A 23,271-nucleotide genomic window follows, 5' to 3' on the forward strand; every position below is an offset into this window, starting at 1 on the left:
TACTGAGACTTAAAAAAAACATTTGTGTTTAACATTAGCTCATCATCAAATATTCTCTTTACTCTGAGGGACACAAGAGCATTATATAAAAAAAATCCATAAGCATACAGAGCATTTCTTCAGAACGCTGAATAGAAATGACAGAATGAAAAGAGAAATTGCCCGTGGGCACCCCAACTTTTCATCCCATGCTAATTGCTGTCTGAGGGCTCAGAGGAACTCCTCAGATGCTGTGCGCTCATTGCCTGTCTGGCCACTGTTCCCCAGGGTTACCAGCATGAAAATACAGGAGGGAAAACACAAACACTTTTTGACAAAAGAGCAGGTGCTTACAGAAACAGCCCTAACTGCAGAACAATAACAAAAGAGCAGCCATAGGGTGGATGCAAAACTGGCCAGAAAGCTGTGCTAAGAAGTTAGTTATCAATGGTTCACCATCACATTAAAAGGGTGCATTGAGAGGGGTTTCCCAGGAGTCTGTCTGGTGACTGACGCTATTCAATATTTGCATTATCAACTTGGATGATGGAATAGAGTGTACTCTGTAAATTTACAGCTGACTCCAGGCCAGGAGGAGCTGGAAGCACTTTGGAGGACAGGAGGTGAAGGCTGAATGAGCTTTGAGAAACAGGAATGGTCTGACAAAATTTGGATGCAAAGTTCTACATTCATTTCTTCGTTTCAGCTGCATGAATACAGAATGGGAAATGACTAACTGCTTAGTAGCTTCGCAGGATCTGGAGTCATCACAAGCTGAATGTCAGCCAAAGACATCACGCGGCAGTAAAAGAAAACACCAACCAACATGCAGGAGTGTGTAAACAGGATCGGGACATCTGTAAGACACATGAAGTAATCCCTCTGCTTTCTCTGATGCTGGCAAGTGTGGGGTCTAGTTACAGGCGCTGGTTTTCATGATGTCATTTGCTCATTGGAAAGAGTCTAGAGGGACATGAGTATTGACAAGGGGTCTTGGAAAAGAGTCACTGAAAGGACTGCAATGGCCAGAAAAGAAGACTGAGGGCACTGAAAAAATGAAAGACAAGAGGTAAGGGGACAAGTAGGCTCAGTTTAGATGATTGTCACTATTTCCTTGATGAATGTGATTGATGTATTTTAAGTTAACTCTTTCCATGCCACTTTTTTGTCCCTACATCATGCACACACACAAGAGGCTTTAAAAGTCACTGGTGTATTATCTTACTATGCAAACTTCCATGCTACTCATACCATTTCAGCAAAAAAAAACCATCTGTCTAGACATTATTTGTGGAACAACAATCAACATTTAATGTTGCAGTTATTTCATTTTGTGCCTTCTTTTTTTTCCTTTCTCACAGGCTTCTACTACACTCATATCTTTAATCACACCACTTTTATGTCTGCGTATCACCAGCCTTCCATCTTTTTCCCTTAAAATCCTATTCATATATTAATTCATTTCATTGTGATTTTCTCCTGCTGTGGACCCAGTCAGTCATCATTCCCAAGTCTCCAGCTGCCGGTGTCCCGATCATTTCCTTCAACACAGGGAATGGGAGAGAAGGCATCCTGGGAGATCACCACGTTCTGATCTCCTCAACACATCACCACATGACTGTGTTTAGATGCTTTTAGCTTCCTTTGGCATGCATAGGCTACAACACTTATTCTTCTGGTACACTTCCAAGATTCAGATCGTGTTAACCATTTGCAGAAGTACCAACTTGCCTTCCTGGGACAGGCCTCCCAGGTCAGGGATTAAGGTTGAATCACCCGTACAAGCACCTCCATTGCTGGTACATATGATTTTCCCCTACTTTTACCTCATGAGCACTTCAGTTAAAAATTTGCCTGTCAGGGAGATCTGTGGTCATGGAAACACATATGAACATGTTTAAGTGGAGTTACCTGTCTGAGGTGGTGTAACAGAACTCATAGGGCATGTCCTCTTAGCAGACACTATCCTGCCACGAGTTACCTTTCCACAGTACATAGGTCGCTCTGAAAGTAATGCCTTCTATTTATTTCCATGGAAACTGCTACAGATACAAAGAGCACAATAATACTGTTTTAGACAGCAAATTGTCAGCTACAAAGCACTATTTTCAACACAGCACCACTATTAGCTATGCATTTTTGCCAGTGATCACCAAGAACCTGCATGCTTCACTCATAAAAATCTGCACTGTCAGCTGGGAACATGGCTTGTCTTTCACTGCCTTGTCTTGCCACTGTTGAAATGTACCATCCACCACCTCACTGAGCTCACACCCACTGTTGGTCTCCATAAACATTCAGCAAGCGTGGATGAAGGTCAATGGATGGGTCAATTTTTCCACATGAAGGAATTCAATGACATACCTTTGCTTCACACACACTTCCATGTCAGGCACCATCGTATCACACTGCCCCTCTGCAGCCATCTCTCACACAGCAACATGTAATGGGAAATTGGTGGGAAGGTTCAACTTCTACAGGCATGCCACCAGCATCCACCTCTGATGTCATGGGCCAAAATAATAAAATAGGAGACATTTGACAGGGATCTCTTGAAAAGAGTCCAGCGGAGGGCCACGAAGATGGTGAAGGGCCTGGAGCATCTCCCCTATGAGGAAAGGCTGAGTGAACTGGGTCTGTTCAGCCTTGAGAAAAGGAGACTGAGAGGGGACCTGATCCAGGTCTATAAGTATCTAAGGTGTGGGGGGCAGAATGGCGAGGCCGGACTCTTTTCAGTGGTGAGTGGAGACAGGACAAGGGGAAATGGCCAGAAACTGCAGCATAGGAAGTTCCGCACAAACATGCGCAAGAACTTCTTTACAGTGAGGGTGACGGAGCACTGGAACAGGCTGCCCAGGGAGGTGGTGGAGTCTCCTTCTCTGGAGATGTTCAAGACCTGCCTGGATGCCGACCTGTGCGACCTGGTGTAGGGAACCTGCTTTGGCAGGGGGGTTGGACTCGATGATCTCAGGAGGTCCCTTCCAACCCCTACAATTCTGTGATTCTGTGATTATTTCCAGAGCAGCTTTCATACTTATGGAATAACAGAGGTGAGAATTCCTCTGTCCTTTCCTTGAGGCTTGCCCAGTGCCAGACTTGCTGCTAGACTGCTAGAACTCACCAAAGTACACAGAGGAGAACTAACGATCCAGCCTTCTCTCTCTGTCTGTAAGCACTGGATACAAACAGCTATAAGGAAAGAGCTTGTGAACCATAAACGTTTGTACTTCAGCAGACACTTATAAAGGCAAAGTAGGTCTCAGCACTCCATCTCCTATAGTTTCATAATCGTGCCTTCTCATTTCTGAAGGAGTGTTAAGTCCTCTTAGTATTCACAGCACCTAAGCATCACCTTCATCTTGTATTCAAAGATCAACAGCTATTGATTCATTGCTTTGTTATAAATGCCTTTACTGTGCTACTTTTCCTGGACTACCTCAAGTTTTACGTAATTTTAATAACACTTGTTACTAAAAGAGTCAGTAAAACATTGCAAGAGTATGTGGTATCCTAACTGGTGTGCCCCAAAGACTCCACACAGTGAAAGGTTAGTGACGGAGACAGACTGGGCACAGAGAGCTGGAAGATGGGAATAGAAAATATTTCCCAAGGCTATACAGACTCAGCAATGGTCCTTGAGGAAGTCCCAGGACCAAATCAAAATGCCTCCCCAACCTGCTCCTGTTTGGTCCCTGTACCCAGCATCTGGCAACCCTGGAAAGAAATCTAAATACCCTGGGGTTTATAGCAGCACAATGTGATGCATGCCTGGCCTCTTTGGGAGTAGCCAAACATGCTGTATTTATAATTCAGTACCTCACTAAAAATTTCACTTTATACATTTTTAAATATATACAGCATTTTAACATTGCTTATACTAAGCACTTTCTGTATGCAGTTCATCTCACTGGTTCAAATGGAATGGCATTGTCTGCGAGGTCTTATTTCAAAATTATTGCACTTATACATTTTTTTGTCGTGCCACGAGATGTGAAGTCCAAAATATTAACTTTCTGATTGTCAGTCTTTCCTTCACAGTGATGGTTGAGTGAAGACAGAATAGACAACTTGTTTTGTTGAATCAATAGAGGCATATTATCACAGCAAGATTATAATTCAGGTGTGTAATACCTGTATTTTACAGAGTACAGAAATGAAACTGCCATGTGCCGTGTGTCACAGCAGGTAACTAATATCAACAAAGTACCAGAGACTATGTTCAAATACTGTTGTAGAGGTCTAACCTCAATCCACAAAAGCAAGGCAATTCAAAGTTAAGGCTAAAACTCTACCCGTAATTCACTCTGCTTTGGAACTGCGTTATGAATGCAGCTCAACTTGTCTCAGCTATGCGTGGCTACATGTTGCTACACGGATGGGGAGAGAAAGCAAACCACTGTTATTTTTTTATGCAGATTCCAATAGATCATTATATATTGGTAAAAATAATGTTACTTAATATTTACATTTACCTGAGTGTGAAAACTGAGACTTTTTCAGCAGGCTGCAATAATTACAAATGCACTGGGACGAGTAGAATTTATATGCATGCGTATTCCTCTTTGCTCTTCCAAATATACTGGAGTTTTGTGATAGCAAAATTAGGGAAAAATCTGGTTAGTGAACTGTTTTCTGTAGGTTTCTGCATCTTTTTGAAATAAGAATTACTGAGAGCCTGAAAAAGGAATGAGTCCATATTGGAATCAATATAAAAGAGCATCAACAGTACTCTGTGTTAAGAACATATTACTTTGGCCTGCCGTTGTAGGTAAGGAAATATATAGTGCAACAAATAAAATAACCTGTTTCCAGGTGAAAACATAGAGAAAAACAAAGTAAACTTAGGCACATCTCAAGTAAGGTTTTTTTTTTTTCTATAATGAAGATCACATTTTAGACATTGGAAGCAACGGTTGCTTGTGAAAACCAGTTGACCTGCCAAGACTGTGCATTAGTCCTGCAACCAAAATTTTTAGTCCCTGTTAAAAACAGCTGCCACAATGTGCCAACATCTCTCACAGCTCAGAATGATTCCAGGAAATCAAACTCTGTCCCAAGCTGCCCACTTCTCAGAGATATTAGTCATTTGCAGCTTCCTCTAGAGTCGTGTCAGGCCTGGCACTGGGGTTTTGCATTTTGTCTGGAGGCACTGGGGTCAGCAAAAAGGAATGAATCCATCTTTTCCCAGGGGTGTCATGGCTGTAGCTGTGCCACAGAAAATAAGGGAATGGAAGCACATTGAACACTGCACCTTTTTTCTCTCTAGGGGCTTCTTTCTACCTGTGCTTTTTCCCAGGTCTGAACAATTTCAAATAGATTTTAACTAGCAGTAGAAAGTGAATGCCTATGAATGTTTATTGAAGATCTTAAGTACCAGTATGAAATCTCAGGAATTTAGACTTTTGTGTAATTAAAAAAAAAAAAAAAAAAAAAAAAGGGACCTGACAGCTGAGTCCCAAAGATCTTGATCCAGGCAAAGCTTTGCCCTCGATTTGAATGGCAGCTGCCACGAGATTGTGTCTGACAGATTCTGCTGAACAAGCAACAAAACATTTTCACTTCTTAAAGTGAAAATTCACATATGATACTCACAAATCTGTAGAAGGTGACTTACAGCTCTGTACACCTACAACCAGGAACTAGTAACACTTCCAAGGCATTACTAGCTCCTGGTGGCACAAACCACACCTTTAAAGAAGCTGCCAGGTTTCTAGGCTGGGATGAAGAAATGACAAAAGGAGCTGTGACTGCGACCACCATCAGGACTGGTTGGTGCTGTGTGAGAGAAACCAGCTGCACCGGCCCAAACCATGCTTTGTTGCTTGCCTCCAAGCAATTGTCATCTCTGTAGAAAGCAGTGGCTCTTCTGAGATTCACTTGGGTCTTTAAAGTATTGTAATGTAATGAGGGGACTTGTTTGACTTTGCTATTGAAAAAATAATAGACTAAAATCTACCCATTTTCTACCACCATGTTTACATAAATCTCTCTTCTTACACCCCAGGAAAGGTGCTGGGGAGGGTTTGCCCAACTGACCCTGTTGGCCAGGATGCAGCTCATGAATGACAGTCTGGCTACTGGGAATAAACGAAGCTGTGAGGTGGGACAGTAGGTACTACTGCAGAACAAATAAAAACAAAGCTAGGACACCATACTGCAGATATTCATCCTTTGTATTTTCTCAAAGAGCATACCTAATCTACTAGCCCAAGTAGATTAGTAAGCAGCACATCCAGCTTTCAAGGACCTTCAGTATGTCTACAGAGCTTGTGAGGTAAAAAAAAGTAAAAAGGAGGGGAAAAAAGGAAGTAAATGATGGGATGTAAAGTAATAAGGAAAGAAAAAAGAAACCAAAGTATTATAGCTGCTTACTCTCTCACTGCTGCGAGGAAGATCAGAGAGGAGTCTTTTGTGTCAGTTTTATTTTGAACCCATTTCACTGCTGAATATGGGAAGAGATTAGTTCACTGCTAATTGTGCTGTTGGTTTTGTGATTCTATGAAACCCCCCTAAAAGTCTGCATGCAAAACCAATGAGGTAGAACATGTTTGACAAGCTTAGTTCCAACATGACCAACGTAGCAGGAAAAGATTTTAAAATCATTGCCTCTCTTCAGTAACAATAGTACATACAAGTGTTTACAAGAGGATTAAAAGCTGCTTTAGTGAGTTGTATTAAAGATTCCTTTATCAGACAAGTTTTTATCGAAAAACCTGTTGGAGCACTATGCAGCTAATCAGATTCAAACAAGCAGGTTATGTTACTGACTTTATTTCACTTGCTTTAAAAAGGATGCACGATGTATCTGTATAATATACAGCATACATACAATAAGCCATACCTATTAACAGCCTGCCCAATTACAACAACAGCAAAAAAAAAGCTCCACAAGCAACGACCCCTAGCACCTGGTAATTAAAATTGCTAATCACCAGCAATTATCTGGCACAGCTTTATAGCAAGGCAAAACAGTTTGACCCTTTGCCCACTGAAAGAAGAATGTTTGCTGTCTATTGATAAGTGCTTAGGCAAAGCTGTGTTCGGCTCACATCCATTAAGTGGCGACTAATAGGAAGTCAACAAAAGAGCTCCGACATCTGTAGCAGGCACTTCTGGCAGGCCAGGTTGGGGAGCACAGGTGTCTGATGGGCTCCTGCCAAAGTCCTGCAGACAAGACAAGGGAGCCTGTTCCTCAAGAGCACACCGAGCTGCGTGCGACTCAAGACTGGCTCCTCTGCCACCAAAGAGTAAACACAGCTTCCAGAACAAAAGTTAAAACAATTCCTCCTCCTGGGAGTGGTTGCATGCTTTCAAACTCCAAGCATTCATATTCAGAAAGGTAACAAGTCCTGCAGATGGACTAATTTAGACAAAGACTTCTCTCTGCTTTATTAGGTGTGTATTTTCTGTTCTTACTAAGTATTGAATTAAAGATATAAAGATGTCTCTCTAATGTGCTCTAAGCTTGAGAGTTTGAGATAAAGATTTTTTTTCCATAGGATGCTATTGTGCTCAAAGCTATAAAATACCCTTCCATTGTTACTGCTCCAGGAAGCTGTTGCTAGACATTATTTGAACTATAATAAACAACTCCATTAAAACTCCGAGTTCACCAATGACTCTTATAAGGTCCTGGATAAAAAGATCGATTTTTTTTTTTCTTCCTTTTTTGAGAAAAGGAAGTAATCTAGTAAAAATATTGCAGGCTTCTAATAATGAAGTGACCTACAAAACCTGAAGGACAAAGCATCCTTTAATCACCCATGAATGCAAATTCCTTCAACAACAGGCACACGAATGGAGGTTAAATCCTGGAGCAGTTGGGGTGCAGAACCAAAACACTGTAGCCTTCATCCCTTCCTTTAGAAAAGGGGCTCTTGGGGATCTGTCAAGTTGGAGTTGCAACGTGAAAGGACAAAGGATTGCTCCCAGCATACATATTTAAGTACACCAGCAATTTGGGGCACTTTGATTTGCACTTGCCATCCCTTTTGCTCCCTAGGTTCTCCAAACACCTTCATGTACATCTTTGTGCTGTGGCAAAAAGAGCAGTTTTGAAAATGGGAAGGAACACTGCTGTGGTGACAGTAGATACCTACTAAACCAAAAGCACTAACAAAATCACTTCAACATGTTCTCTCTCTTCCTAATTCTTTTGTAAACTCACCTCCCAAACTACGTTAAGTTACTGGGTTTAGACACAAGTGAGCAGGTCGTGAATAAAGCAGTAAGAAGATGCACCTCTGCAGTGTTTGCATCGACAACATTGCATCCTGGCAGTACATCTCTTGTTCACAAAGGACACTTCTCAGAATTCAGTGCAGCTCTTGTTTAACCCCAATACGAAGGAATAGTTTTACAATGGGCACCTATATCTCACTCCATCGTAGCCAGAGCTTATATCCCAGCATAGGAGCCTGGAAACACTTCAAGGTCATCCAGTTCAGCTGTAGCTGAGGAGTTCTTAAAACATGAGTACTCTTTATGAAAGCTGACTGTAATAATTTAAATGAAAGTTCAGATAACAGTGTTGAAAATAAACACCTCCCTACCCCCAAAACATAATAGAATAGACAAAAAAATTCCCCATATTCCACACTGACTTTTCATTTTGTAGGGGATAGAAGAGGAAGTTTAATTTTCTGTTTCAAGTTTTGCATGCTTGGCATATTCTTCATTACTTTCCAGTTCTTAATCATCTTAGTACTAGGATCATGAATCTCCAACCCCTCTGCCACATGTAGGGCCACCAACCACCACATTAAATGCTAAACCAGGCTGCCCAGGGCCCCATCCAACCTGGCCTTGAACACCTCCAGGGACAGGGCATCCACAGCCTCTCTGGGCAGCCTGTTCCAGCACCTCACCACTCTCTGGGTAAAGAACTTCCCCCTGATGTACAACCTAAATCTCCCCTCCCTCAACTTAAACTTCCCCTCATCCTGCAGTTATCAACCCTTTGAAAGAGTTGATTCCCCTCCTGTTTGTAGGCTCCCTTTAGGTAATGAAAGGCTGCAATGAGGTCACCCTGCAGCCTTCTCTTCTCCAGGCTGAACAAGCCCAGCTCACTCAGCCTGTCCTCATACGGGAGGTGCTCCAGTCCCCTGATCATCCTAGTGACCCTCCTCTGGACCCTCTCCAACAGCTCCCTGTCTTTTCTGTACTGCGGGCTCTACACTTGGACGCAGTGCTCCAGATGGGGCCTCACAAGAGCAGAGTAGAGGGGGACAATCACCTCCCTGTCCCTGCTGGCCACCCCCTCTTTTGATGGACCCCAGGATACCATTTGCCCTCCGAGCCACAAGAGCACACTGTTGGCTCAGGACCCCCAGGTCCTTCTCCACAGGGCTGCTTTCAAGGACCACTCCATCCAGCCTGTATGGATGCCTGGGATTCCTCCGTCCCAAGTGCAAAACTTTGCACTTTGCCGTGTTGAACCTCATCAGGTTCACCTGGGCCCACCTTTCTAGCCTCTCGAGGTCCCTCTGAATGGCATCCCTTCCTTCAACCGTGTCGACCGCACCACTCAGCTTGGTGTCATCAGCGAACTTGCTGAGGGTGCACTCGATTCCTACATCGATGTCATTGATAAAGATGTTGAAGAGCACCGGTCCTAAGACAGACCCCTGGGGATGCCACTCGTTACCAGCCTCCACCTGGACATAGAGCCATTGATGACCACCCTCTGTCTGCGGCCTTTCAACCAGTTTCTTATCCATCGAGTGGTCCACCCATCAAATCCACATCCCTCCAATTTGGAGATGAGGATGTGGTGGGGGACCATGTCAAAGGCCTTGCTCAAGTCCAGGTAAATGACATCAGTCACCTTTCCCTTATCCACCAATGCCAACACTCCATCATAGAAGGCCACAAGATTGGTCAAGCATGACCTTCCTCTGATGAAGCCATGCTGACTGTCACGGATGACACGCCCATCCCTTATGTGGTCGAGCATGTCATCCAGGATGATCTGTTCCATGATCTTCCCAGGCACAGAGGTGAGACTCACCGGCCTGTAGTTCCCGGGGTCCTCCTTGCTCCTTTCTTGTAAATGGGAGTGATGTGACCCTTCCTCCAGTCATCCAGGACCTCACCTGACAGCCATGACTTTTCAAAAATGATGGAGAGAGGCTCAGCAACCACCTCAGCCAGCTCCTTCAGAACCCTGGGATGCACGCCATCCGGCCCCATAGACTTGTACACATTCAGTCTCATGAGGCGGTCTCGGACCTGCTCTGTCCTCACAGCGGGGGGGGGATTTGTCGCCCCGGTCCCCACCTAGAGGTTTAGGGATGCAAGGCTTGGGAACGTGAGAATTTCTGGAATCCCAGTTCTGGAATGTCCACCAGTGAAGACTGAAGCAAAGAACTCGTTCAGTACCTCAGCCTTCTCATTGTCCTGAAGCGAGTTCTCCTTTTACATTTACCAAAGGAGGCACACTGGCTTTGGCACATCTCTTGTGGCCAATGTACCTGTAGAACTTCTTCCTATTGTTTTTCATGTCCCCCACCAAGTTCAGTTCCGCCTGAGCCTTGGCTTTCCTGATCTCACTTCTGCAAGCCCGGACGGCATCCCTGTTTTCTTGTCAGGTGATACGCCCTAGTTTCCAGAGCCTGTATACACCTTTCTTTGCCCTCAGCATGCCCAGCAGGTCCTTACTGAGCCACACCGGCTTCCTACCTCCTCTGCCCGCTTTCTTCTTCAGAGGGACGGAGAATTCTTGTGCTCTCAGGAAGGCATCCTTGAAGAATAGCCAGCTCTCCTCAACGTCTTTGTTTTTTAAGACAGCATCCCAGGGGATCTCAGCCAGCAGTCCGTTGAACAGCTTAAAGCTCGCTCTTGCAAAGTTCAGGGTCCTGACACCACTTTTTGCCAGGCCCACTTCCCTCGAGACCATGAACTCGACCAGGGCGTGGTCGCTACAACCCAGGCTGCCTCCAACCTTAACACCAGTTATGATTTCCTCTGCATTGGTGAGCAGCAGGTCCAGCAACGCTTCACCTCTGGTCGGTCTGTCCAACAGCCGGACCAGAAAGTTATCGTCAACACATTCCAGAAGCCTCCTAGACCTTTTCCAACTTGCCTTGTGGTCTTTCCAAGAGACATCTGGATGGCTGAAGTCCCCCATCAGCACAAGAGCCCATGAGCACGAAGCCTCCCGCATCTGAAGCAAGAAAGCCTCGTCAACAGTCTCCCCTTGATGAGGGGGCCTGTAGTATACCCCTATCACCAGTTGACCTTTGTTAGACCCATCCCTAATTCTAACCCACAGGCTCTCAACCTGTTCCTGACCGTTTCTCTGAGGGAGCTCCTCACAGTGTATCCACTCTTTGACATAGAGGGCAACTCCCCCACCCCTCCTACCTAGCCTATCCCTTCTAAAGAGCTGATAGCCCTCAACGGTGGTGTTCCAGTTATGGGATTCATCCCACCACGTTTCCATGATGGCAACAAGGTTGTACCTTTCCAAGCGCATCACAGTTTCCAACTCATCCTGCTTGTTTCCCAGGCTGTGTGCATTGGTATAAAGGCACTTCAGCTGAGCTTTCCATCTTACCTCCTTTACAGAGGATCTAGGCTTCCCTAGAACAGTAGCATCCCCAACTCCCCCCTGCCCCAGTCCATCACTTTGTACCTCACCATCATTGCCTATCAAATTTGGTACGAGCCCTCGAACGACCCGCTCAACCCCAGCAGGTCTGGTTTTGCCCCCTTCCCCCTTCATACCTAGTTTAAAGACCTGTCAATGAGTCCTGCTAGTTCCTCAGCTAAGATCCTCCTCCCTCTCAGAGACAGGCTACATCCATCTGCTGCCATCATACCAGGTGCCAAGTTGCACCATGGTAAAAAAAACAAAATTCCTGCATTTGCACCAGCTTTTAAGCCATTTATTTATGAGGTGGGTTTTTTGGTACCACTCAGCATCCTGCCCTGCCACTGAAGGCATGGAGGAAAATACCACCTGCACGCCTGGTCCCTCGACTACCCGCCCCAGTTCCCTGAAGTCTTTCTTGATACCCCTGAGACTTTTCCCAGCAACTTCATCACTGCCAGCCTGAACTACCAATAGTGGGTAACAATTGGAAGGATGAATCAGACCAGGAAGTCTCCTAGAAATGTCCCTGACCCGTGCCCCAGGAAGGCAGCACACCTCCCTACGGGCAGGGTCAGGACGACATATAGGGCCTTTGGTTCCTCTCAGCAGGAGTCTCCCACAACCACCACCTTTCTGTCCTTCCGGATGGAAGCAGTCTTGAGGCGTGGGGTCAACTGCTGTACCCGAGGCAACCTCACAGGTTGACCTCCCTCCACATTCCCACGCTCCTCTCCCTCAGGTTCCAGGGTCTCAAACCTATTACGCAGAGGCACCTGTGGCCGAGGATGGTCGGGATGGGGGACGCCTGCTTTGTCGAACCGGTACCTGTTTCCACTTCTCCCCCTGTCTCAAATTGCTTAAAAGGTGGAGGAGAGGACAGGAGGCTCACTGCAACACCATCGGCCTGCCGTTTCCCCTCTCTCACCTGTTTACAAGGCTGTGGGGGGTGAGATGCTCCATGCGGTGCCTCAGCTACACTCCCAGATCTTGGAGCCGATAGGGACTGGCACCACCAGTCAGTCTCCTTCTCGCACTCCTTTATGGTCCTCAGCCTCTCTATCTCCTCCTTTAGGTCGACCACCAGGCTAAGTAAGTCCTGTAGTTGGTCACATCTTATACAACTGCCACCACCATCGTCTGGCACTTCAAAGGCCAGGCTCTGGCACTCATGACAGCCAGTGAGCAGCCAGGGATCTGAGCGAGGGAACCGACCGAAACCCGCTGTACCTCGCGGTCAGGCTGGAGCACCTCTGAAGCAGCGATCCTTGGCGATCAAGCACTAGAATGATGGATTGCACTAGGAATGGATGGGTTGGATGGATAGGAATGGAGCAGGCGTGCAGGTGGTGTTTTCCTCCATACCTTCAGTGGCAGGGCTAGGATGACTAGCACTAGGAATGATGGGTTATAAATTCTGACACTGCATAACATTCAGAGTCTTTTGCTTGCATGTCTAATTCAATAATGATCCATAGCAGAAAAGAACACTAGCAGATTTGTGTAGTCTACCCATCATAGAGTAAGTTACATTGAATGACTCTTCTCTAGGTTAGAAGAGATGATTAAAAATGTGAAGATGGAAAGCAGGAAGAGCTTTTCAGATACTCTTCTGACACGTGGAGTCTGTGAAAATGCCAATGGAATTTAGAAGGTTTTGTTCAAATATGGGGAAATAGTGGCCAGTGACATTATGGAAACGTGTTTGTTTGGCAACAATTGCACTGAATAAAAAAAAATGTTCAAATGACAAGCTAATGGAAAAGTTATCAGGGATAAGATATTCAATTGTTTTTATTTTTGCTCTCTTTTTGAGAGGGTGAATCTCAGCAGATAGTAGTGAGAGAGGTTAAAAAAAAAAAAAAAAAAAAAGTAAAATAAAATCATGGAGCAGTAAATTGACCACCCATTGAAAACTGCATGGTGCAATGGTGATATGGTGAGATAACAAGTAGCTTGTGTTGCCAATCAACCATTCATTTTGTTGCACATATGTACCTATATACATATAATATGTACACAACAGAGTGGGTGTACAAGTTCACCAAACCATCACTGCACAATAATTCTCTTTTCTGTGTAATTCCAAAACAAAAATCAACCCACCCATTTCTTCTTCCAGGTAAAAGCCTCACTATACCACACAGGTCAGTGAATCCATTCTAGGCTTCCTTGGAAGAGAACTGCAGAGTCAAGTGCCCTCCACTGAAAATGTCTCACCAGTAACTGCTAGACAATTAAACCAGGGGGACTTCCTGCTCAAGTGCCTGCTGACCATTTCTGTCCTGGGGAGGAAGACAAAATGGAAAAAGAGAGGTTCCAAACTATTTAAATGCTGTGCTCCATTAGAAGTGCAGGTGAGCTGTACTGTCCTGGGACAGAATGCCTCAGAGGGCATTCCTGCTGGTATTCTCGCTGACAGCTTGCTAGCCCATGGAAGAGGAATTATCCCATTCTAGTAATCAAGAATATAACACTTATCTCATCACATTACCCAAGATGGACTTAGGGTGCTAATGCTTTGTGGAAAGACAGGCGCTTGCTGAGAAATGTGTTCCCTCAGGTTCAACACATCCAGTCATACTCCTTAAACACCAGGACCATCTCACCCAAATCAAAACCTCAGTGTATTTTTTCCATGTTTCCCCTCTCATGTTCATGTTTCTGAAGCTCAGGTGGGCTTTTGAATGACATCTGAATGACATACATTCATTTACTGGATAAGCAAAGGGATCATGGAGGGAACGTAGTTTGTATTGTTAGTACACAAACATACCAAGCAATTTAGATTTTGCAGAAAAGTAAATATTTCACCTGAATAAGCATGAAGGCACTTCACTGGCATGAGACAGAGGGCTAATAAGCAGCTGAGGAATTGCTGCAAAAGAAATGAAGTTGAGATTCCTGTTCTATTTTGTTCGTTTTCGCATTGTTTTCAAATGATGATCCTGTTCATCCCCAGAAATCTCCAGAGTAAAGCAGTAGCACAGAAAATTACTAATGTGCTGGCAATATTTATTCTACACAGCCAAAATTTACTCTGTCTCCATCATGTCAATCCCCTCTTCTTCTTATTATTTTTTTTATTTTTTTGAAGTCCAAATGCATATTAACTGAGTTTTTTTTTTCCTGCTGGCCCTAAAAAGAAACAAAAATATGAAGAAATTTGGCACCATGCCCACGTTCTCCTACTGATTGTCAGATATCAGATCTTTGGCATACTGTGACTTAATCTAGCCACTGCTCTCTCAGTCCCCTATCTGGTACTGAAGGAACACATTTACCTCCACAATTCTCAGATACAATTCAGTGACATGGTTTGGTTACCAGCTCAATTTCTTCCTGTTTCAATTGCTAATGGTTGTTAAATGAATTTTGTGCACACTTCACCACTTTTATATGCTCCATAACTGTCTCTTGACACACTGACTTATTTTACCTTTACCATTTGAAAAGACAGTTATGGAGTATTATCTGGATGAAAGGCAGACAAAATTGTTATTTGCTTCCCATGAAAAATCTTCATCCTATTTAGATACCTTCCACAGCTGCTCCTTAAGTTCGGACATTCAGGAGCTCTCTGACTACAATTTCTCTGCTTAAACAAAAGTCAAATTGCTTTTAGAAGAAAGGAGGAGGATTTTGGTCAAAACTCCATTTACTGTACAGGTTCTCATTGGCTCTGAACATAAGATACGTAACAGCCAGGGTGGCATGGCTTTTGCTTCTGCTGTGCCTCATGTCACCCGTGACCTTTTAGACCAAGAACAATGAGAATTCAGCAGCAAAAAGAACAAAACTGCTGGGAAAAAAAAACAAAAAACAAACAACCCTCTTTTACCATTGCTCAACTGTTTTACCAACTCAACTGAGCTGCCAATTGAAAGATCAAACAAGGATTGAAGTCTGAAAAAAATCACCTAGTGCTCAAAAATGTTCAGGCCTGACAAGCGCACAGCACAGCTCCTGCCAGCCTGAAGCACACATAGCTGCTTGCATTCATACATGGGTAGGAATCAGTCACCCAGGCACCGTTTAGTCCCTGAGCTCACAGTAATTGTGAACTGGCACCAATGGTCTCTGTAATGCTGGTGTTAGGGCATCAGGCTGTACCTACCACAACTCAGAGCCCCAGGCCAGCCAGAGATCTGAGAGAGAATCAGCACTAGAAATAACCAGCTACATGCCTTCCTACCCTCAGAAAGGGCCCAGAGCCAGCGAGGCCACAAAGAGTGTTCCTGTGGAGAACAGTTTCCACAGTGGCTGCCTCTGAAGAAAGCCATCTTTATGAAGAGTGTGCCAAGCAGAGATTAGACAACCATCAGTACATAAAGAACATGTATGCTTCCAGGCCTATGCACTAATGTCTTCCAGTTTACTGGGTTTCAAGTGTCTTATTTTCTGGTAACTCAACTATTAGCATGCAAGGAAATGGAGAGAGAACTTAACAGCAGATGGAGGTTGACTGGTGATGGTCAGAAGTGTTCTTATTGGACTGATCTTTCTCTCCAACTGTGCCACACTCCATAGCAAAGTATTTTGCAAAGGAACATCCTAGAACATCCAGAAAGAAACTTCTCTGAAGGGTTCTGTGGAACACCATTACTTAGATGCAGTGCCCTTGTTAAGGGACATAATGAAGAAAACAGCTTCATGAAGAAAGGCAAAGACTGCAGGAGATGACAAGGAAGAAAAAGGAGAAGCGTGGAAACAAGTTAAAAACAAAAATGAATTAAAAAATAGAATGTGCAATGGGAAAGACAGCCAAGAAGTGATGTTAATAAAAGGTACTGGATGAAAGCCCAGAATAGAAGTACAACAAATAGAAACAGCTAGCAAATGTACACATAACAGAGTGTAAATCCACAGCAAATGACAGAGACTTTCCTCCTCTTGCAGACAGAGCTGAGCAAACATTGCTACAGGCAGGTTTTGAAAAAATGTCAGCACTGAAGCATCTAGAGTATAAACATGCACCTCTGGCCAAAAGACAGAGGGAGATCAATGCTACCTGTGAAGTACTGAGAAGGGAGATAATGTACAGAATGGCAATGTGATTTAACTATTCCAAGCAGCATTTTGGAAGACTCCTCACAGGAGTAGGAAGGAATAACAAAAGTCTGAAAATTAACTATTTGAGTAATTCGTATGAAGTTTCATAAAACATGCAGAAGCCAAGAACCTAAAAAAAACAAAAAAACAACACACACAAACATAAGTCTCAAGAGTTCCTCATGGAGACGAGGAATTCATAGTTACTAGTTAAATAGAAAGCCAATTTTGTGATTTATCAAATACTCACATTTTTGTTTTTAATTGTGAATTTATGTAACTGAACATGTTGTAAATTCTTTGTTTACTCTGAAGTGTTTGTGAACTCTTTGCTAAAACACCTTATATTCAATAGACAGAATTTCAGCTGTGAGCCTTAGTTTCAGTTTAGTCATAATGGCACAACTACTTCCTGGCTTGATGAACCTCACTTCTGCAACTAGGAGAGATTTAATGAGACTCTGAAGAGAGTAGATTTAGGTATGAAGGCTGCTCCAAAAGTAATGCCTCCTATGTTACAATATTGGCCCACAACAGAGGCAGATGGTGGTGGTATTGTAGTACAGGTTGCACCACCAATATTTTTTTACATTTGTTGCTATGTGACAGATGGCAGCAGAGGGTCACCCTAACAAAGTAGCATCTGACATAGAAGTGGGTATAAAGCAAAGGTGTGTCACTGAATTCCTCCATGTGGAAAAAAATGGCACCTACTGACGTTCATTGATGCTTGGTGAAAAGTTATGGAAACCAAACAGTGGATGTGATCGCAGTGAAGTGGTGGGTGGTGCATTTCAGCAGTAGCATCTCTGCTGGTACCGATTTTTATGAGCACAGCATGCGGACTCTTGTTTGTCACTGGCAGAAGCACATAGCTAATGGCAGTGATTACATTGAAAAAGTGCTTTGTAGCTGAGAACTTGCTTTATCAATTAGTGTTATTATGCTCTCTATATCTGCTATAGCTTCCATGAAAACAAATAAGAGGCATTACTTTAAATGCAGACAATGCAAAATTGGAAGTCTTACATAATTGTAACATTTCTTTTCCAAGCTTAAGGGTTGTTACTGCTCTCAGGGGAGATATTTAAGAATAAGGAGACAACATAATCAATGGTTAAATGCTAGATTAAAAGTATTTTTTTTTCCCCCATTCAGAATAAAATTTTTAAGACATATTCTGATTTAGATCAGTGCATAAAGGATTAGTTATTTTATTTGTTCCTTTGAGGGTTCAGAGTAGGATTCGGAACACTGCTTCCTCTTGGGGGCCCATTAATATTTCTCTCACTTTATGAAGTTGTCACTGCCACAGCTAACACTTTAATAAAATAAAAAAATATTATCCCCAAGTATTAAGAGAGGAGTGCTTAAGATTCTCAAAAAGTAATCTTGCTTAGCACTTTGAGACACTTACCTATTAAACAAGCTCATGTAGAGAGAAACGTTCATATACAATTGGAGGTGGAATAGCTTCAAGAGAAAACGCGTTCTTGTTCCACAGTGTGGCGACCTTCCATTTGAAAATGACAAGGGAGGCCAAAGTTAAAACAAAAATAACTAAAGGGAAAAGCTATATAAAAGGTAGGTAAAACAAAAAATTGAAAATTAATTTTAGATTGTAGCAGATAAGAACATGGAAATGTCTTGAAAGTTCCCTTTTATGTGAAATAAAAATTCTCAAAAGAAGTAGGTGTCCCTGTTGAACAAATTCCTGATTCCTAATCTCCTTAGCGTGTCTTAAACCAGTGAAACAAGATCTGAAAAAGCAGCTGAATCACCATTTTTGATTCCTCTGACAGAAAAAAAGCCACACTGAATTCCTTCCTGTTTTGTTCAAATCTACCCACAGTTTCACAGAGCAATTTACTCTCCTTTCCTTAGGTCATCTACGATGACAAGTTTCAAATATGCACTCAGAGACATAAATACACTGAAAATTTACAGGAAAGCGATGAAGACTCCACAGAAACAGCCTAACACTTCTTTTAACTTTGTTAATAGATTAAGTCTTGCATCTCTCCACAAATAATTGCTTGGACTGGCAGAGGGCAAGCCAAGAAAGTTTCATCTCAAGTCACAGAAGTTTAACAGAAACATAAACAAAAAGAAATAATGACATACAATGAGAAGGATTATGTACTGTTCACAGGTAGTGTAGGCATCACTCATTAAGACAGATAGAGACATCACCTCATTAAGCTTAATCTGAGCCAGAAACTTTCTCTCTACAGAAAGATTTTTTCATCTAGTTCCTAGACAAAAATCTAGACAATTTAAGTTAGAAATAAAGCCTTCGGGCATACATTTTTTTTGCCTATACAGTACAAAGTTTCCCTTCTTTCCAATCAAGACTAACAAAAGTCCCTAATCCCTTTGTCTCAAGCCTACAGCACAGACCTACTAGCCACTGCCGGTGTGTCAAAATAAACAAGGTCCTCAATTTCATTTCTGCACCTCAGGATGTACCTGAGTAGAAATGTCCCACTCACCTTTTCTTACAACTGCAAGAAAAGAAGATAGAGATATGTTTTCAGAGGGTTTCAACAAACTCAGTGTCTCAGGAAAGCTCCTCTCAACACATGCTTCATTCTCCTTCAAGATGACTACTAAAGCTTAGTGTTAGCTACAGGACTGTAACACAATGGAGCATACAGCAATGACAGCAAAATCCTATGCAGCAGCGAGAGGTTTTGCTCTCACACAGCAGCCACCAACAGAGAAATAAGGAAAAGAAGCCACTTACCTTTAAAATACCTCAGATATACAGACACCTCCAACAAAACACCTACACTTCCACTGCCAACCCTTAAATGAAGTCTGGGAAGGGGTGGATCCTGGTTCCACCCCTTCCAGATAGTCAGGCACACTGCTTGCATCTGTGCTCCTCTGGGTAGGTCCTGATTCCCACTGGGTGCTCAATCACTGTTTCAGGCCATGACTTAGCATTTCCACTACTTGTTAAAGTAAATTTTGTACTCATCTGATGGTGGTTTTGGGAGTGGTGAGCTGTAATTTTCAAAAATGCCAAAATGATGCAATACAGCCCTGAAGCTCCATCAAGCAGAAGGTTGGCTGATGAAAGCAGACACCTCCACCTTGCACAGGATAACTCAAGTATTAAAAGCAACAAAACTATTATATGCAGCTGTGCAATGGAAAGACCACTTTATGGAAATGCTGTTCAACTCTAGTTTCAAGTATGTCATAAGAGTGAAAAAAATGCTATATAAAAGCACCTGAGATGCAGGATTAACATACAGAAAAGGCAATAAAGGCTCTGAGGTCTCTCAAACTATTTTTTTTTTTTTTTTCCTTGAGAGAAGCTTAGAAGTTACAGATGGAGAGGCTTAAAGAACTTCTCAAGCAGCTGTTTAAGCTGTTTGTTAAAGTGATATAATGTTCACCACTCGGTTACCGGTAATGAAGCTGAAACTGCAGTTATGGAGTGCTTTAGCTTTACGTCCAAGAGGTGAAGGTATTTTGCAAGCCAGAGTGATTTTGCTATACTGTTACTCCCATTTATGAAGTGCTCTAATGGCAGCTTTCAGAGAACTCGGTGTACCAGTCGTGCTGGTTTAATCCTCAACTTGCTGAGGATTTAATGAGCAATGTGTGGGGCTTAGAGGAAAAGTACTCCTCTTTATACACGTAAACCTCACGTGGGTGTCTACAACCAAATAAATTCTTGAAAAACACTGAGAACAAACATTAACTGATTGAATTTTCATACTGCATGAAGTTCCTAGCCAGGCGTGACTGATCATGTTCAGGGTAAAATATGAGAATAAAATGGTTGTTGCTGTATTTACTCAAAGAAATATAGAATGTTAATACAAAACAGAGCAGATTTCACATGACTGGCAAAAATATAGATGTGAAAAGAAAAGCAATTATTGCTAAAATGGTTCAGTGGCCTATTCAGTTCAGCAGCTCTGTGGAAGTGATTTAAATCTATGCCATTTAGATATTAGGCACTGCTGGAAGAAAATAAAAGCAATGAAAGTTTTTACATTCTTCCCTCCACAAACATCACGGTTAGCTTTCACCTATAAAACATTAGTTTAGGTTTCCAAGAGTAGGTAATTAAGTGCTTACAAATACACTGCCCTTACAGGTGGAGCAGCAGCAGTGAGATGCCCTTTCAAACCATACCTGAGAGTAAGAACTGAATGTATTTAGTGCTACTATTTGACCTTTCAGAACTGAAATGAACGAAGTGCCCACTCAATCTTTACATCTGAGGATTCACAATCAAAAATATGGCACATCATAGGAAAAATTATCCTGATAAGACTTATTTTATATTTGTGATAAAGAAACCATTATCTTAGGTTGCTCCTGATTTAAACTATTCAGAAATCTGCCTTCATTACATGTGCAAATACTTAGGCTTCTGTGAGCAACAATAAATTTGAAATAAAATCAGACAGAGTAGGACACATCTCATTTTGTTTCATTAAAAAAATGGAGAACACATCACTCTTCTCATTTTTAAGAATGTGAGAGGTAGTTGCTCCATCCTTTCAGTCACCCAGGACATGAATTAGATGCTTGAATTTATTTCTTGGCAATGAGGAAACAAATCTATATGTGACACAAGAGCTGCAGACTGGGAAGCATGCCTCTAACCTAACCAAAGCCGACAACATAGCTCTATAGCCTGCTGGTTACAACACTAGCTTAAGTTTACATTAAACAGCCAAAGAGCAACTTCTGATTCCACATTCATCCAATAAGGTTACAGGCTGAGCCAAATAGTAAAGTGCAGGGGACAGAAAGCAAGATGTTTTTTCCTTGTCTGATACTCATGGACTCAGCCTGCTGATATCAGGATGGTATTCTGAAAGTACATAGTGATAATGAAGTATATATTTTTTCTTTTTGTTTATGGGCTTTCTTTCACACTGTCAATTGTGTTTAAAAAACAGTTTTGCCTGACAGACAAGACCAGAAGCGGTCTCAGGAAGAAACAGGAATCAAGTCATACGGAGGTGATTCACAATGATATGATTTACCTCACAGACTGCACAAGACTATGAAGTCCAGGTCACTATTTGCATCTTGCCTAGAATTGAGGGAGGTCCTTGTAAGGAGGATTACCCTGATGACTGTTCCTGGTTGTGACCACTGCAAATGTCCACCACTGACAACTCTGATACTGTTGAAAAGGCACTGATAGCCATTCTTAGCTTCTCCAGGCAGCACAACATTTATTAGAAGCAAATTCTGCTAGACAAATAACTACAGGAAAAAGTGCTCTTTTCTTTATTTCTTGTCTGATTTGCTTTTAAGATCTTTTTACATCTATAATTTCTTATTACATGTGTTACCGTCTTGCTTATGCACCAACATCTTACCAGCAGCCCTGGTACCTGAGTTGTGTCCCTGCTTGAGGAACCTGAATCACACTTACATTTCCATAGACACAGCTGACTGTGAGGAATGCCTGGGTTTCAAGCCCATACGTGGCCCCCACATGTTCATATGTAAGTAGAAGTATCCTGATTTATAGCTGAAATCCAGCAAGTAACTACAGAACACACAGATAGAAGAAGAGGATGAGGGATATGCATTTTGAACCATCTAAGAGTTTGTGGTTTCTGTATACCAGCAGCCTAACTATTGTCAGGATATTTATAAGCAAGACAGAAACACCTCAAGAAGAGATCTGAGAAAATGGAATTAATTGAAAATTTGGATACCCACACATGGGAACACGTTAGCAAATTGTACCAGTATAGGTATAATGCATATAGCAACAGGGATTGCTATATGTGGGCTGGTTTAGGAGATGAGAAGTCAGCAATGCACAGCTGCCCTTGGATTTCCCAGAGGCAGGTACGTGTTGGGTGTTGTGTGGTGTTGATAGGCTTTCACCAAAGCTCCCATGGGACCTGTTTTACAGATGGGGCTAGATTGGGGCTGAGCAGTCTGAGGAAGGTCTGAGAAGGCCTCTGACCACCAAAAGTTTGGTTCAGGGCACAATTCTATTCTCATTAGTTTCTAGAAAGTCACTTAGCTACTTCAGTGGAGTTGATAACACCTTATAAGACAGCTCCGTGCAGCATTGTCTGCAAGCAGCTCTCTTCTGCATTCACAACAGCAATGGGGACACTGAGGCTTATCATGGCTTAGAGCATAATCCTGAGGCACAGTGCCTTGTCTTACTCCTTAATTATTCACCGCCATGCATTCCTTGTTAATTTATATACAGAAAGCTAATCTCGCTGGAGATCCTGTGCCACAGGTACATCAGGTTATTACTGTGACATGTTACAGCTTATGAATTCCTGTAGTTGCCATTTGTATTTGCTACACATATCCATTGTGCAGTAACGTAGTAAATAAATGGTTTTAAGATTAAAATTGAAAATATCCAGAATATCCAACCTACTCTTTAAGTTTTATTTTTGTTTCCTGTGTTTGCACATTTATACAATGCTCCAGGTAAATGCTTCCCCATATGCTTTTTTTTTTTTTTTTTTTTTAAATCATTGCCATATTATCAGGGTATGCAATATAATAAACAGGTCTGTTAAAGCACCAATGATGTCTCTATTGGCAGACTTATAAAAGAGCTCGGTGACCTTGGTTAATTAGCCATGTAATAAACCAGAACTGAAAGAGCCTATTCCCACAAACCG

At 42.6% G+C, this 23,271-nt stretch overlaps 1 long non-coding RNA gene across 3 annotated transcripts in view; it reads right to left on the reverse strand.

Annotated features, from left to right (window-relative positions):
• LOC125688434 (uncharacterized) overlaps positions 1-19,477 on the reverse strand; it is a 41,193-nt gene extending 21,716 nt beyond the window's left edge. For all 3 annotated transcript variants that reach the window (XR_007374722.1, XR_007374721.1, XR_007374720.1), the window contains exons 1-2: positions 19,371-19,477; positions 18,042-18,137 (exon numbers count right to left, since the gene is read on the reverse strand). This is a non-coding gene — a long non-coding RNA (uncharacterized LOC125688434). The remainder of the gene's footprint in view (positions 1-18,041; positions 18,138-19,370) is intronic.
• Positions 19,478-23,271: the final 3,794 nt, after the last annotated feature.

This window comes from Lagopus muta, chromosome 1 (assembly GCF_023343835.1).
Source record: "Lagopus muta isolate bLagMut1 chromosome 1, bLagMut1 primary, whole genome shotgun sequence".
Taxonomy (NCBI): domain Eukaryota; kingdom Metazoa; phylum Chordata; class Aves; order Galliformes; family Phasianidae; genus Lagopus; species Lagopus muta.